Source organism: Lagopus muta, chromosome 8 (assembly GCF_023343835.1).
Source record: "Lagopus muta isolate bLagMut1 chromosome 8, bLagMut1 primary, whole genome shotgun sequence".
Classification (NCBI taxonomy): Eukaryota; Metazoa; Chordata; class Aves; order Galliformes; family Phasianidae; genus Lagopus; species Lagopus muta.
Genome location: NC_064440.1, coordinates 31,642,708 through 31,656,271, shown reverse-complemented (window position 1 = coordinate 31,656,271; position 13,564 = coordinate 31,642,708). Strand labels below are relative to the sequence as shown.

General features: G+C 44.2%; 1 protein-coding gene across 37 annotated transcripts in view; it reads right to left on the bottom strand.

The window, feature by feature from the left end:
- Window positions 1–13,564, bottom strand: part of MAP2 (microtubule associated protein 2) — a 192,535-nt gene that overhangs the window by 143,375 nt on the left and 35,596 nt on the right. For all 37 annotated transcript variants that reach the window (XM_048953526.1, XM_048953528.1, XM_048953523.1 and 34 more), the window contains one exon: window positions 9,462–9,519. The gene's annotated coding sequence lies outside the window, so the exon portion shown is untranslated. The remainder of the gene's footprint in view (window positions 1–9,461; window positions 9,520–13,564) is intronic.

Below are 13,564 nucleotides of genomic sequence, written 5' to 3'. Positions count from 1 at the left end.
GGCTTATTTAGGTGGCACAGCAGCAGAGGAGCACTCCAATAAGGTCACTTGCTGCAAGGTCACATGAAAGCACCAGACAGCATGACGTTCACGTTTGGATATGCCCAAGGAAACTGCAGCTGAGAAAAGTCTGCTACGAGTATGTCAGTGGCCAGCGTCTGTGATCTGTCAAACAGTGCTTCCAAAAGCAGAGTTTGCATCTTCATAATTCATCTTCAACACAGCAGGCAGCAGCTCCCCTGTGCCAGCCAAGGCTTCTACCCTCCTCACAGCAGAAAGGAGTCACATAGGAAAGGTACCAGAGTCAGCAAGAAAGAAAAAGCAAATCCTGGACCTGATTTCAATCTTAAAAAACAGGAGTGGTTTTCTGTACCCCAGACAAACACCTCTAGCACAGAGATTGCCCAGACAACCGTAGCATCCAAATGGCACATCCCTCATGAAACCCACGGGTCTCCAACCAGGCAGCTCTCCACACGCTGCTCCTCCAAATGTCAAGCATCCTGCCTTGGTGAGCTGGATATGAGGCCTCCCCAGTCCAAACTCACTGCTACCATAGCAGCCACCTCATAGAGAAGAATTAGGCCTCAGCAGTCTCAACCAGCAGCCTCAACCAGCAGCAGCAGGGGCTGTGGGACTGCTCCATGGCTCTCTGGCCCTTGAAGCCAGGAGTGAAGTTATTTTACTGCTGCTGATCATTATTAGTACTGTAGAAACAGAACAAACGCTCCAAACTCAGCTTCTATTTTGCTTTGAAATCTCTAAGAAAAACATGCTCTCTACTGCATTTGTATAACAAAACAAAAAAAGAATGCCTACTCAAAGAAAGACCTTAAAACCATTTAAAAAAATGAAATGGCAGGAATTAGCCCATAATGGGCAGAACCAAACTAACCAAGCCCCTGCACTACAGTATCTTTCGGAGACTTGCTCCTTCTGTCTCACACACGGTGACAAATGAACACTGAAAGCAATTCTACATCTTGTTCTGTCAGTACAGGAGACACCCAATAAATCCCAAGATGAAGAAAACACCCAGGAGGTTTTTTTCCTGCTTCCCTCGGCTGTGTAATTACAGGCAGAGTTACTACATTAATGCTACCTCCCTCTCTGCCCTTGAAGAAAAAACAGGCAAACAACGTGAAAAACACGGGAGATAGCCAGGGAACACCTAATTGCTATGCTTGGAGTAAATAGTGGACAACTTTCTGAAACACGCCTGGCTTATACAGGATCTGGTGCTATTCTTCACAGAATGGCTCCATCCAAGTAATTGATTTTCTTAAATGGTTCATTTGCATAAGACCGAGGCACCTGGCAGCAGGCAAAAGGCAGCCCCAGCAGCAGGTGCGGCGCTGATCTCAGGCCTCCCTGTTGCTGAATACCGGCAGAGATGCCCGACACCAAGGAACAGACAAACGCTGCTTTGTAGCCCCACCGTTCTCTCAGCCCGAGTACCTCGTTCTGCGCTGTGCACAGAAGGCACTTCTTTTCCATTCCCAAACAGCACAGCAAAGCTGAAGGAGCTGCCAAGGGCCTGCAGCTTAACACAAAGAGGCTTCCACTGCCCACGCTGCCTGCAACAGTGCTCCGCAGGAGCTGGAAGGTGAAAACGTCAAGGTCTGGAACCTGCTGGTAAAACTTGTAATGGCTCCAAGAAGGCAAAGCTTCACAGGGGTAAACGAGATTCCATGGAAGCAAAAATAAGGCATTACAATCCCAGGCAACATGATGAGCCTTACCAGAACCTACCCAAAAGAAAGCAAGCCCTCCACCACACAATCCATCTCTATCTAAGCACCAAGAACCACAGCCAGCAGTAAGAATGGCATCAGGGCTTTCCTGCTGCTATGTTATAGATGTTGCTTAGAACTTTCACGTGCATTTCTGAGACTCAAGAGGCTGTTTGCTGGCCATTATAAATCCATGTGGGTGCATGGCTGTTGAAACCAGTGGAACTACAGCAATTAAAAAGTTAAAGAAGCCTCCGTTCACAACGCTTCAAGCTTCCCAGCACGATCACAATGCATGCAATTGCGTCCTGAGTTCAGCACAACAAACTTCAGTTTCACTACTTGCTTATTAGGTAAAAATGCGATGTTTAAAACAGAAATACAATGGTCAGATTCTGCCAGTATTTGCAAGTCCAGCCTTTCTAGACCTGATCACACAGCTGACACATGAAAGTTGACTTTATATTTGCTTGAGAAATGCAGAAGCTTTTCATCCAAAGCAATGGTTTCCAACAGGATGGGCTACGGTCCACATTTTCTCCTTCTGAGCACATTATAACTGGGCTCAGACGCATGCACTCCTGTACCAATTCAAAATCAAAGCAAGTCCACACACGTATGTGTTCTTCTTGTTGCTGTTTGTGCTTTGGAGCTTTTTTTTAGTTGTTAGATGCAGATAAGCTGGTAATTAAGATGTAGAGTGGAAACAGGTACTTTGATGGAAGAGACAACAGCACTGCACAGGGCGCATGAGATCAGTCTGAACCCGGCTGGGCAGCACACTTGTCTGTCTGCAGATAACAGTAGGTGTCTTTAGATGCATTCCCCACAGTGGATCATAGTGTTCCCTTTACACTCCAGGAACTCATCTGCTCAAAGGCTCTGGAGCTGAGCACCTTCCCAGAAGCATAACATGGCATTCTTTTGACTCCTAAGCCATGTCACCTGGGCACAGGAAGCCAGAGCAGACACAGGCTGTAGAGAGCATGGAAACACACGCTCCCCTCCACAAGAACCCCTGTGTCACAAGTTCAGATTCACTTGTGACTCAGTTTGGTTTAGGAATCACTCAACCACTGCACCTTTCCATTCACCTCCCATCCTACCTCCATAGGAAGCAACTTGGGGCAGGCTCTCTTTCCTGACTAGTGTTTTTCCAAACCAGTTTAAGGTCCAAAAGCCTTGCACCAATACACACATGTAACCACAGCCTTGTCCCCCAGCTGGCTTCCCATCTCCACAGAGCCTTTCCTGCAGGAAGATCACTGTTTATTCAGTAGGTACCTTAAGACAGAAAAATAGCTTATGAAATTCTAGCTTACAAATGCAACGCTGTGATGCATTCCATCTTCCCTAGCTTAAAATGTGCACTTAGCAATTTAAAGGACCGGAGTTTTCACATTTTCAACCACATAATTCCCCTTGATTCTTGTTCAGAAGACTGATTTGGAAGCCCAGGCTCAAAGCCACCATCACTCCATCACTGCATCCAAGTGTGATTTATACCACGTTCAAGAAACCCAAGCACTACACTGGATTATAACCTCATCCAAGATACAGAAGATCAGCCAAGCATAAAAGGGTCCTGCACAACAGTGCAGTGACACAGGTCTCTGAGGAAGTATTGGTACATTCGCAGCAGGAGAAAGATTCTTAGGCCTTACTTTTGGATTTTATTTGGCAGTGGCTTGACCAAGATTAGACAGGCAAACGTGGACAGGAAAATCCCATCCAGGTCTGTCACTGCCCAGGCTTATACTGCCCACACTAAATCAGCAAGCACTCTCTAGGAGTATGGGGCTGACTTCATTTCATGAGCATTTGAAAGGTCAGTATAAACACGCTAGGAATGACAAGCCCAATGGCTGGACAAGCAGTTATTTCTGCTATGCAACAGTATCCAGACAAGAGGTAACAGGAGATACATGGTATCCATATCCTCAAGCCTGCTGTGTGTTTAATTCTTCGTGGAGTAAAATAAACCTACGATAACAGCAAAAAAAAAACCCAAAGTAGTTACAAGCCAAACCATTGAGGCTTCATATGGAAGTTGCAAAATTAATTCCTGGCCTTATACATAGCTCAGACGGGAGAACTGAAGCTCAGACAAATGAATTGAATTCTACAATCCATCTTTCAAGTCCAGAACTCAAGAATGTGGCATGTGGCTGCCATTAATATGCAAATTCCCCAAGCATCCAAGGTGAGCAGCAACATTTAAAGAGATGCTGTAAAAGCTCCAGATAACAAGACATGTTTATGCCAGCAGCACTTAACAGCTCGAAGAAGAAAAATGACTCATTCTTCCAACTGAGAACTGCAGGGAAAATACAACATTCCCCTCAGCAGGGCTGCTGTGAGACCTTGACGGTGCCCTATCAGATATTGTTTTGACCCTGGTTCTGCTGTTACTGGTATCAGTGGAGAACACAAATACCAAAAACAAACAGCAAAGCCAACTGCGTGGGAGCAACAAGACTCCTGATGTATCATCATCTGACTGGCAATAGCTCCAGAAAAGTATGAGGATACAAGGAACAGAGATAAAAATCCATGAACAGGATATGAAGCGGGACTGTAAGCAATAAAAAAAGCTTCCACCTGTAAGCTGTACACACTGAAATGCTCTCTCCCCACACAAAACAAAACACACTCAAGTCATAAAAGGCATTACAGCCACTAAGCTCAAAAGCTGTAACTGAAGTAAACACTGCAGATAAATATAACATGTATAGATGGAAGACAAAAAGGAAACAAGTAGGAAGAAAGAAAAGCTTTTGGAAATAGAAACCTCTATCTTGGCCTTCACCACCCACTTGCAAACTTGCCCATTTTTTTCCTGTTAAATCAAATAAAAGACACCTTCTCTCACAGAACAGTCTCAACTTGCTTAATTTAAACTTTGAGTTAGAATTACAAAGCACGTTTAACGTCACTGCTGTGACACCTACACAGAAAGGGCCTGGCTACAACTCCCATTGAAGTCAGGAGCACAACTCCCACTCATTCCTATGAAGGAGTATCTAAAACCTAAATTACCCTCCTGTCTCTGAACTTCCTAGTATGGAATGAAAGAGGTCACAAGGGAAGTTTTTGCCCTCACTGAATTACAACAAACAAAATGCATTTTAAGAGCCTACTGGCTGGTCAAGTAATTTATTGCACATAAATGAAATGCATCAGAGTTTGAAGACTTACTATTAAGTAGAAGTTTGAGTTCCACAGTACATGCTTTGTTTTCATGAAGAGTTACATACCACCTGCTCCTTCCATTTGCTGGTTTTTGTTGGCTTTTTTTTTCCTGAAGACACTGGTATGGAATTAGTCATTAAAGCCCACAAACACTTCCTTAGTTAAGTAACTGGTGCTCAGGAGCTGCAGGCCTCAAAAGAACAACTTCCTCAGATACTCCTTCAATAAACATTTCTCTGGCCCTGCCTCTGGGTCTCACATCTGGTGTTCAGTAGAACGTTAACTGAAGCATTTGCTATCACTCCGAAAACTGCTGCTTTATTTATTTATCTTTAGAACTCTGCATCTTAATATATTTTATGAAATCTGAGGCAACAACAACAACAAAAAACCACTGGCCTTAATAAGCACATCTATTTGTGTACATTTACCACCTAAGGCTTTGAACAACGCAAGCGAGCGGGGCTGTGGATGCACAGTGTGAAGGCCCAGCTGCACCTGCAGGAATAAAGCAAGCCAGCTCTTCTGCTGCACAATACTGACAAACCTGTGCTGCCTTCAGTAGAGTCACGCCAAGCGGAAATCCATGAGAGCCAACGTGGCAAACACATCTGGCTCCACTCCTATGAATGCTCCCCACAGTAATAGAGGAGAAAACATTATAGGCACAGCTCTCCTTCAACACTTCCCACCTCACTTCCTCCCTAGGGCACACAGGTTTCCCCGGTCCACAGCCGACCCACTGGCTCTCAGTAGGAAGGCATCACGTGGGAGCCATCCTGCTTCCCCACGTCTGAGCACAGGAGCATCACACAGCTCTGCCAGGCACACGCTCAGCCTATGAGGCAGGGCTGCTTACCATCGCAGCTCGATGGCTCCACTCCTGAACGGCTGGATGCAGCCCAGAACACGTGCTGTTCTAACTCTTCAGTGCACTCGCTGGACCACAGCCCTGCTGCCCCCAGAGCCTGCAGCACTGCCCAATGCAGTGCAAGGCAGCATGCCGCTGGGATGCACAAGAGCTCCCCAGATGAACAAATTCTGCCTCTGCCTACAAGAGGAGCACTAGGAACAATAAGGCAAGCTGTGCTTCCAACCTCCTGGATTTATTTTTTCCCATAAGCTCAAGTTCCTTGTGACTTTTACGTGTGCAGCCAAGGTTCCGTTTAAATAGCTTCTGCCTCACGTGACAGAACACGATCTCTTTCTAGCCAACAGCCCTTAGCATCAAACCAAAGATACTGGATACAACAATTTTAATGCCTTCAGAAGGGAAATGAGTCTAGCATTTCAGGCTTTTTTTTTTTTTTTTCCATGTATCACAACAAAGAACATCACAGAGGAAACCCAATAGGGAAAGGAGCCAGCCTCAGTATAACATCCTTGTTGCACTGCCCTCACTCCCATACAGCACACATGGCACTGCTCTGTAGAGGAGTCCCTGCCATAGGAGCTGGCAGTGTGGCTGAAGCCATTCAGCTTCTGCTCCCAGCTGTAACGTGGGAGACACTGCTATTGATGACCTACGTAACAGCTGTGTAAAACGACTTGAGGTGCATTACCTCACACTGGGAACTGGTGATCCAGCTGGAGTGATGACATTACTGCAAGAGATCAAGTGCCTTCTTACAATCATTTATTTATTGCTGTATAGCCAGCCACTTCTACGGAATAACCAGACAAAAACAGCACTAGTTTTAAAGATTGAAGTAGGAAAGACTTCATAGTGCAAGTGGTGATCACAGCTGCCATAACTCTTAACAGCACAGAGGTAAACTTTCAAGTAGCACTCCCTTCTGTTTACAGGATGTTTAAAACACAAGTTCAACCCATTTTTCCACACCTCATATTTGACAGAGAACAGAGATCTGCAAAAGCAAAAAGCTTTTCTCAGATTCAGTGGAAAGGCAGAGGATCTCCAGAATAGGCTCAACCACATGTGACCTTCACAGGCCTCCTCCTGAGGTGCTGATCCACAGGCTGAAGACTGCCTTGCAAGCAGTACCCACACACAAAGGAACGTCTATCTAACATTCAGTTAGATAACATGGTTCCTTGGGCCTCTGAAAGTATCTTTTTTTCCATACCACTTGTAAATTAGCCATGAATTAGTACCGATATGGAAATTATTTCTAACGCAAGTTAATATTCCTCCTGTGAAATACTTGGTTAAGATTTAAAAATACATTTTTGTCGCATGCTTTATTTTTCAGATTCTCAGTAAAACAACACTGCTGCACTGCCATTTCAGATTTTGTTTTGAGTATGTGGGTTTCACTGCCATGCAAGTATGAGAAATTAGGTAATATTTAGGTTCAACATGTGCCTGAGCTTGCACAGACAAGCCTGAGAGAAACTGTCTTGCTTTCACTCCTTTGTGCAACATCTAAAACTGCTAGTGATGAGCAAGGTGATAGAAAGTGCTTTGGGGCAGTCCAGAAAGCAGTGCAAGAAAGGATGAAGTTTTTTCAGTGTCATTATGTGAGCTGTCTAGAAGGTGAAGTGAGGGCTATAAGGACAGCTATCATGACAAAAGAGAACTGAGCACAGGGTGCTGTGGAAAAGTAACAATCTGAACGTGGCTCAGAGTCATGCAGGAGAAGGAGCAAATACTATCAGACAGAACAAGGGGGAAAAAAATAAATAGAAAATGTTTGCTCAGCCTTGATCTGGGGCTGCTCCTGCAGCCAGTGCTGTCTCATCGGCTAATTCAAATGGGATTCAGGCTGCTGATTAATTAGGATAAGGTTTGGTTTTTTTCTTCTCCATTTATGCAAGAACACAACTTTTCCCACAGTGACCTGTGAGCAGCTCAAAAACAGCTGAAGTTACCGACATTCTGCTGTTTATTACTGGCAAAATTGAATTATCATTAATACCCAGGAGCAGACAGGAGTTCACCTCACCCTTTCAGCCAAAAACTCACCAGCCCGCATTCACTTTTCTGGCTGCATGCCTCCCTGTTTGCAAAGACCTTTTGGTAAAAGCAGATGGCAAATTCAATACCTGCAATCATGACTTTTGAAGCTCAGACTCGCACTAGCGAATCAAAAGGCAAAATGAAGTCTCTTCAAGTTCACTGTTGCTCCTTGCAAGGAGCACCAATCAAACAGCTTTGGATACACTTTAACTCAGACTCTCAGCTCTCTCCCCACCAGTTAGCTGGAGTTAGATTCATTACAGCTTTCAGTGACCCAGCTCTTGTTGACTACTTAACTTTCTGCGTGATGAATCACGTACAATCCCCAAAAAGCCCTGACATGCAGAGGCTGACAAGGAGCATCTAAAAAGAAGTACCTCCCAGTCACTGGGCTGAAAGCTAGAACTTTTCTGGATGGACAAGGAATATCAAACACCATGAGCAGGACCCAGCAGCTTCATTTCATGTCTCTTGACAACTGGAGGCTCACTGACACCCCACTTGCTTCTCTCACTGCCTTCCACAACCACCAAGGCTTACCTGACTGCAGCAATTCTTACCAGCTTTCTGAAAACACAAACTTTATTTTCTGTACTGCAGGCTGTCTGTATTCCAGAGTGGGGGAAGGGGCTGCAGAAAGAGCAGAAACTTCACAGCCACATGAAGCCACCCCCAGTACAGAGATGCAAACAACGCATGTCCCAGGTTAGACTCCATTCCCTACTCAGAGCAAGAATCAGCTGCTGGAAAAAGGGAAGAAAATACACAGAACTATAACTTAATCCCAGCTGCATATTATCACCAGATAAGCCTGGTGCTTGAAAATTTCAAGTAGCTGAGTATTTTTTGGCTGAGGAAGAACAACTAAATGAAGTGAGAATGGTATTTACCAACACTCCGTGTTGCTTTTCGTCTGTGCCCTTCAAATAACCAAAAGCTGTCTGCATCCATGACACAAACCTTTCTCTAAATAGATAATGCCAGAGCGCAGTGACAAACTCATGTATCAGCTTTTTTGTTTGTTTGTTTTTTACATCTGGGCTGCGTTGCAGATTTGAGCATTCTGTAAACAACCTCAACCAAGCATTTCAACAAAGCAGAGGAGCAATACCTCAAACAAGGTGTGTGTGTGCAGACTGACACCCGGGTAATCAGTTCACACTGCAGAGAACATGGTTGGCAACAACCAACCCTAAATTTGAAATGCAAATAGAGGAATATGCAACATAAGATCCAGCTCACAGTGCTTGTACTCAGTAGCACTTGCATTTGGATAGCTCAGCTCGCACTGCAAGCCAGCCATTTCCTATGGAAAACCAACACACGCACAAAAAGAATTTAACAACACCTCAGTGAGTTTTATTTTTCACCTAAGTTTCCACATCTGCACCACCAAGTCCTCCACTGCACAGCCCAGGAAGCGTACTCAATATCTTTGATCAAATTACCCTCGAAACACAAAACACACACATGCAGGGTTAAGAGGAATCCTGTCAAACTGATGCTTGAACAAGGCTCAGAGATTCAGAGGCAATCCATCGGGGTACAGTCAGAGGTGCAGCATTGCCAGTGATCTGAAACAACCGACATCAGACCAACAAAAAGAGAAAACTCACTTTTGGTGTAGTTCTCACGTTGGAAGTCTCACGATACTTCAGTTCAGGTTTCCACAATCTGAAACAAAGCAAAACCCCTCGGTTAGTTGCAGCAAGGAAATTTATTTTTTTTTTCCCCCCAAAATGAATCGTAATTCCTGAATTGCAACCTGTGAGTAACAAAATAACCTCCTTCTCTGCTTTTGTTAACATTCAGAATTACTCTGAACTAACTTACATTAATTACTTACTGATATGTATGAGACCGAGTCACACTACAGAGGCTGGACTGTTCAGAATGCTTAGTTTCACATCAAGTAGATCATCACCGAAAAACAGAATCCAATGAAACATGAGCTACACTGATGGCTTCTATTAGCATCAGGCTCACTTAAACTGAACCCCTTCTCTCTTTACAGAAGGGAGACAAGCTGCAAGCAGAATATCTTTCATGTATGTAGGTTTACAGGTAGTGATTCACCAAAAATAACAAAAATGAGGTGGTAACGCCAAAAAAACAGAAGTAAAGTGAATCAGCAAACAAAGAACATAGATAATAGAGTGCATTTTGCCAACTGCTTCCTTTCTTTCCCCCCACGAATCCCACGGTTGTACTGCATAACAGCAGAAGAGATGCTTCACAAGCTGCAGACAAGACTGACGGGATCTGTAAATTGAGCAAAGCTACAAGGGAGATGTGCTGCCCAACAGTCACAAGAGAGCTCTATTCTGTGCTCTGGTACCACCATATCTTAAGATGAATATGATATCGCAGCAGCATAAGTGAGGATTAAGTACTGCTTCGCGAATCCTGGGAAAGGTTGGACAGGAATGAAGTATTCACATAGTGCAAACTGTTGCTATTAACAAATTGAGGCAAATCGCCCAACAGGAGGGAAAAACAGGCAGAATTTCCTTCCTACCTTCACATCAAAACCCAACAAAAAAGACCACTTTCCAGTACCATCGCTCCTAATCAACATATATCTCACCTGGACAATTAACTTCTGCTCAAATACAGCTAAGAAACCACAGCTGAACAAAGCTGTTCCAAATAGTCACTGTTTGCCAGGGGGATGATAAATTCTAGCAAGGATAAAGGCACTTTGTACTTTTGGTTAACTCTGCCATGCCCATAAGCACAGGTATTATCACTGAAAGCAATGGGAATCTTGCCATTGACTGCGTCCAACTCAGAAACCAAGCACGCCAAGTGAAGGCCTAAATTAGCACAAGGGAATGACTGAATCACAAACAGAAAGCAAGGATCTCACCCCTTTTTGATATGAGATGACATTCTCAAAGTGTGGATGCCCCATCCCTGGAGGCATTCAAGGCCAGGCTGGATGTGGCTCTGGGCAGCCTGGTCTGGTGATCGGTGACTTGGCACGTAGCAAGGGGGTTGAAACCAGATGATGATCATTGTGGTCCTTTTCAACCCAGCCCATTCTATGATTCTATGATAGCAAAAACACACAGGTTTGCATTGCATGCTGCTGTCACTGAGCAAATGCCGAAAGCAAAGCCAAGAGAAAAGTGGAACAAAACAGCTCCGCTCTTTCTTCTTTCCTCCCAGTAGCTTGAAATGAAAAGTCAGTTGTTACAATACGTTGGCCAGGCGTGGTTCCTATTATCTTCGGTTAATTCCATATGTCTGAGAAGGAAATCAGCTCTAAGCCGGTTAGACTTGCTAAATGAGATTTGCCTAAGGCCCCACCCCCAGGGGCAGTGCCATGCACCAGAGATTTGGCATTCTTCAGAAAGATGCTACTTGTCCAGACACTGCTAATAAGGGCCAGCAAAGCACAACCCTTTAATGATTTACAGCGTATTCATTCGCTTCTAAAGCAAAACTTCACTTTGCACCTCCTAATCTCCAAAGAGCTCCTAGTCTACACCCAAAGGAAGACACAAGTAGCTCCATTCTGCCAAATTTCTGATGAGCACATAAAGGAGATGCACAGAAGCTGGTGTTTCCAGCAAGAACTTCCAGCATCTTTAAGGACTAGTCCAAGTTTTAGACACTCTAGACTCATCCTAGTACCTTGGGTCATGATAACAGGGACACAGACTTGTTGCTAGCAAGGCAGTAGGGTTGTAAAACACAGATCAGACACGTATTTATCCTTCTGCTTCACTTACTCTCTATAAATTCTGCTTTGAGAACCTCCAAATTTCCAGAATCACAGCCCTGACTCATACGGACAGTAGTGAACAGCCAGGATACATTTAAGAGAAGACTGGTAATAAATGAAGTTCAATGCCAGCTGCTTGACTCAGAGAAAAAACTAGTAAGCACTGCCGTGTGTTAGCATTTTGTCTTCTGAATGCTTGTTGGCTACTAAAAATCAGGAGCTGCTGTTAAAGAACACGTCTATATTGAGTATTTTATCTACCCCTTTCCTGTAACTACAGCCACATTTGCCAATAGTGTCAATTTTTATGTCATGCGTGCCCACAAGGAGTCACGCTTACATATCTGGCTACTGAAGTCTCTCACTGGCAACTTTCAAGCAACTTACCCCAGAGAAATCAAGTTGTCTGGTATTTGCCACGTTTCAACCTACGTAGGCCCTGAGAAAGGGGCATATGCTATGAAGAGAACCTATTCAGCTAAGATACCCAGCTGGATGCATCAACATAACTTCTACCACATTTCATTGGGCACATTTCCTTTTCGAAGATGCAGGTGGTTCTGGCTAAATGACACACTCTGCAAATCTGAAGGCAGAAGAGATTGGGCAATGGTGACTGTGAAATGACAGCACCAACTGCTCCAACAGAAAGAAGCAATAATCATAGCTGATTTGAAATACTGAAAGACAGATTTCAAGTAACTGCACAAGGGGCCAGACAAGTGCTGAACAGGTAATAAAAACATGAAGGTAAACTACTCTGTGGGGCACAGGAAAGGTGAAACAAAATGGAGAAAGAGCTGTTTAAGGAATATTAAGAGCAGCCTCCTGTTGATAAGTCAGCTGGACCAGATTGAAGTAGTCTGCAATTACTTAAAAACAAAAACTAATGAAGGAAACCACTGAAACTGCAAGCTCGTGGAAGATGGAACTCTGAAGTGCTGCCATAAGATAAGCAGAGGGCCACCTGAAAAGGAAAGAGGAACATGGCACCCCAGACAACTAGAGACCTATCACTCTAACACAGATGCTTCAAACAAAGTTATCAATCTTAAACACCCAGAAGATTATAATAATCCAAATCAGTCCAGCTCTATTAAAAAATATATATAAAAAATAATAAAGACAAACTGATCCAGCTGGTTTTGTTTGTTTTGCAAAATAACATTCTGGGAAAAAGGAAGGCTGGCACAGATGCTGTGTTCTGCAGGGGTTGGAAAGAGCTCTCAGATGTCCTGTCTGGTGGTCAGCTGAAAGCACTGAGCTGCAAGAGTTTGGAAGCATTTCATTAGATCCAAACCTGTCAAAAATCAACACCATGAAATTCAATGACATAAAGGCTGCATTGCTTAGAAGAAAAGGAGAGAACAAGCCAGTACTCTGACAGCAATCCTGCAAGGCTGCAGCTGTGCTTGCCGCCAGCAGCCCACTTGCCCTGTGAACGGATGGGACAGGAAACCCCTGGAAAATCTGCTGCTTTGACTCCAGATGTTATTGTTTCTCTGTTGCAAAGAGCTGCCTTGCAGAGTCAGCAAAGAGAAACAGGTTTCAGCACACAGCTTCTTCCGGCAGCATCTTAGCTGAAGCCCAGCGGGCTGAGCCCAGGCACCAGACTTCACACAGAAGCAGCTGGGGAGCAACCCACGACCCGCTGCTGTGCTTATTCTTGGGCTGAGACAAGTCACATCTCACAGAAAAGCAAAGTGAGCAACTGGATATTCAGCTTCCACAGACATCTTCCAGAGCTCTTCTGTCAGAGCTGTCAACCCAGTACTGTTAACACTGATCTGCCACACAGACATGCCTTAACACAGGAGATAATCCTCCAGAGTATAAAGCTAGCAGTTGTTGAACATGTCTGGAAGACTTGCAAAGGAGATTTAGGCTAATCTAACTAAATTAGGTACTTACTGAAGCAGCATACCACCTTCACTGGATGCTCCAAAAAAAAAAAAAAACAAAAAAAAAACAAAACAACCAAGCAGGACA